This window comes from Thunnus thynnus, chromosome 23, assembly GCF_963924715.1.
Source record: "Thunnus thynnus chromosome 23, fThuThy2.1, whole genome shotgun sequence".
NCBI classification, from domain to species: domain Eukaryota; kingdom Metazoa; phylum Chordata; class Actinopteri; order Scombriformes; family Scombridae; genus Thunnus; species Thunnus thynnus.
The window spans coordinates 26,051,474-26,055,488 of record NC_089539.1 but is presented as its reverse complement, the minus strand read 5'-3'; the positions used below and the strand labels follow the sequence as shown (position 1 = coordinate 26,055,488).

Sequence of the window (4,015 nt, the reverse complement as noted above, 5' to 3'; positions counted from 1 at the left end):
AACTTGAGAACAAACGACTAAAGCAGTAAAACAAAAGACATTATTATATAAAGAATATAATCTGTGGACGATATCTCGCTTTTATCTTGTGATTGTCTTGTTTGCAAAAAGATATTAAATCAATCTGATCACATAAGTTACAAATAATATAATAAATAAATATAATAAATAATATTTAAATCAAGAATATTATGATTTGTTGACAATATGGTTTCCACACAATAATGTGTGTAATGTGATATAAAGTGCAGGATAAGTGATTGACAGGAAGACACGTTAGAGACCTGAGAGAGAAGCAGACACAAACAAACAAACAAACAAACAAACAAACAACAAACACACACACACACACACACATATAACCAGTATTAAGCTTCCTTCTTTTAAATTGTCTTTGTTTTTGTCATCTTTCAGGAACGTTCGAAACCAAAACATTTAAACAGAATCTTCACGTCTTCTGTTAAACTGTTTGTTTACTTCAGAACTTTCATCATCATGTGATCGGCTTCATATTTTCTGATGTAACTTGGTTTGTTGGTCCCAAAGTGTTTCCACTCATGTTGGACCAAACGCTTCTTAATTGAAATGTGTTTCTGTCAACGATGCAACAGACGAGCAGAGCAGAGCGAGACGGATCTGATGTCTGCAGACAAACTTCATGAGGTTCATGTGAGAAACTTTAAACTACTCGATTTTCATTCTGGTTGTTGTTGAGTCTTTTGTCTCAGTGTGGCTGTAATTTAAGAGATCAGCAGGTCTGACAGATGCTCCCGCTCTGATCTGTCAAACGCCGACTGAATCAACACTTCACAGCTCACATACAGACAATAGTCTGTGTTTGCATGTAACGAGGACGGCTGAGTGTGTTTACGTTGGACGACCGCAGAAGCACTCGAGCGTGTTTGAGCTCTTGTGGATGTAAACATCTCTGTGTTTACTCTGCTTCTCCCTCCGTCTACGCTGCGGTTCCCAAACCGGACTGTCGACATAAATATGAGGAGTAACAAGATGTCAGACGGGAAATCTCAATATATTCACAGACAATAAAACAAAGCTGAGTGCTGAACAGAGTAACAATGACTGTGAGCAACATCTGTAATATGTGTGGATAAAATCTACAACGTTTGCACAAGATGTGAGAAAAATGATCCTCAGTTTGTGTTCAAGATCTAAAACATCACGTCTTACACTTCATTTGAGCACTAAAGATTCTTAATTTAAAGATCCTCAAATTATTAGCGTCATATACTTTGATTTGAGTTCGTAAAGGTTCTTAATTTGAACGTGCAAGATCCTGAACATGTGCACGCAAGAGCTGCACTCTGCAAGTTCCCTTAATATGAGCAGGCAAGATCGTTAATGTCAGTCCTCAGTATCCTTTAGTTGAGCACGCACAATCTGTAACAATCTGTACAATAACAACAGAAAATAACGAAGTATAATAAGATAATATATCCCACTATAACGAGACGGGGACAACGGTTTTGAAACATTCCAGTTAAGTCTGATAATAATAACGATCTGTCAAATCACTATTGACAACCGGCCAGACGGTTCCTGGGGATTATTCAGGCAATTAAGATAAATTAAAGTTGGGTTCATTTTCTCAAATGAGCAGATTGAATATATATCTTCATAATTCATGATAATAAACTGTTAGACGATACCGATACCATTCAATTTAACAGTTAGGAAATCGCTTGAACATTTACTGAAGTAATACTTATTCAATTAGTTTGCTGAAAAATCCATTATTGGACTGGATGTTTGAGATATTTATCACCCTGTAGCTAACAAAGGGTTCCCTCATTGATACATGCTGGAGAAATGCATAAAATTACAACATTACATCAACCTACAATTGCATATCTTATAATGTCACATGAACAACATCTGTTTAAAATACAATATAAAATCTGTAATTTAAGTGTTCAAGATGCTCATTTTGAATGTGCAAGCTCTGCAATCCTTCAGTTGAGTTCATAAAGGCCTCAGTTTGAGAACAAAGTTATCATATTTGCAAACGATATCATATTATATATCTTGCATACACCACATAATATCTGATTATTCAAATTGTTTTTAAACTTCCAAAAAGTCTTTTCAAAACCAATTAAAATTCATTCACATAATGAGTAAACCAGTAACTCCAGACTGGTGTTAATTAGAGAAAACAAATACTTGATGTCCAGTGATGAACGTCTTTAGTTGCAGTGGAACAGTCTCATAATGTGCAGGAAACCAGATTATAAACTGATCCCTTACACGGTTAATCAGCCATGACAGTCCTCCAGGTAATGAAGTCCAGCCGAATGGTCGAACAGTAATCTGCTGCTGCAGCTCGAGGCGTCCAATCAGACGTTAGCTGGAGCAGAACTGGATCAATGCAGTTTTTCTCCTGCAGCTGAAAGTGAGCTGCTGTCTGCAGGCTCGATGTGGAGATGGAAATGTGTGTTAAACAGAATCAGCAGCTCAGGTTCAGTCTCACTCGTCCCGCCGTCACTTCAGATAAACAAAAACAGAGCGCCATCGATCAGCGTCGCTCTGAGGGTCCTGAAGCTGCAGAGATTTTTAATTAATCCTCCTCCTCCCTCTGCCCTCCCCCCTCTGTCATCCAGCCGAAGGGAAAGGAGGCCAGAGAGACGGAGGGCAGAGGGGAGAAGAAGAAGAAGGAGAGGAGAGAGGAGATAATTAGAAAACACAGCTCGGAGCTGAGAGGAATCAGTCACCTGATCCCCAGGTAAGAGCTGTCAGCTGACAAATGAGTCGGGATTAATGTGAGAGGAGAGAGGTTACCTGGAATTTCATCATCATCTCCAACACACACATCCACACCAACGTCACATGACTTCTGGCTGAAATCACACCGATTAACAGATGTGAGCATCAGGCAGTTTTTTCATTTTCAACTTAAAGATTAAGTTTCTTTTATTAGCTCTCGGCTCAGCTGGCGGGATTAATGTCAGTACAGATGGAACGACTGTAACAATACATCACATACAGCAGTGCAAACATAAAACATACACAGCTGCACATACCGTACAATACATAACTGTATGTAACTGTATGTAACTGTATAAAACTATATGTAACTGTATGTAACTGTATATAACTATATGCAACTGTATAAAACTGTATGTAACTGTATAAAACTGTATATAACTGTATATAACTATATGTAACTGTATGTAACTGTATATAACTGTATGTAACTGTATATAACTGTATATAACTGTATGTAACTGTATATAACCGTATGTAACTGTATGTAACTTTATAAAACTGTATAAAACTGTATGTAACTGTATGTAACTGTATATAACTGTATGTAACTGTATATAACTGTATATAACTGTATGTAACTGTATATAACCGTATGTAACTGTATATAACTGTATGTAACTGTATGTAACTTTATAAAACTGTATAAAACTGTATGTAACTGTATATAACTGTATATAACTGTATGTAACTTTATAAAACTGTATAAAACTGTATATAACTGTATATAACTGTATAAAACTGTATGTAACTGTATATAACTGTATATAACTGTATGTAACTTTATAAAACTGTATAAAACTGTATATAACTGTATAAAACTGTATGTAACTGTATATAACTGTATGTAACTGTATATAACTGTATGTAACTGTATGTAACTTTATAAAACTGTATAAAACTGTATGTAACTGTATGTAACTGTATATAACTGTATGTAACTGTATATAACTGTATGTAACTGTATGTAACTTTATAAAACTGTATAAAACTGTATGTAACTGTATATAACTGTATAAAACTGTATATAACTATATGTAACTGTATGTAACTGTATATAACTGTATGTAACCGTATATAACTGTATAAAACTGTATATAACTGTATATAACTGTATAAAACTGTATGTAACTGTATATAACTGTATGTAACTGTATGTAACTTTATAAAACTGTATAAAACTGTATGTAACTGTATATAACTGTATAAAACTGTATATAACTATATGTAACTG

At 35.0% G+C, this 4,015-nt stretch overlaps 1 long non-coding RNA gene across 1 annotated transcript in view; it reads right to left on the bottom strand.

Moving 5' to 3' along the window:
* Window positions 1-790: 790 nt before the first annotated feature.
* The window catches only part of LOC137176023 (uncharacterized), a 4,017-nt gene continuing 792 nt past the window's right edge, over window positions 791-4,015 (bottom strand). The window contains exons 2-3 of the long non-coding RNA XR_010925772.1: window positions 2,797-2,851; window positions 791-2,607 (exon numbers count right to left, since the gene is read on the bottom strand). This is a non-coding gene — a long non-coding RNA (uncharacterized lncRNA). The remainder of the gene's footprint in view (window positions 2,608-2,796; window positions 2,852-4,015) is intronic.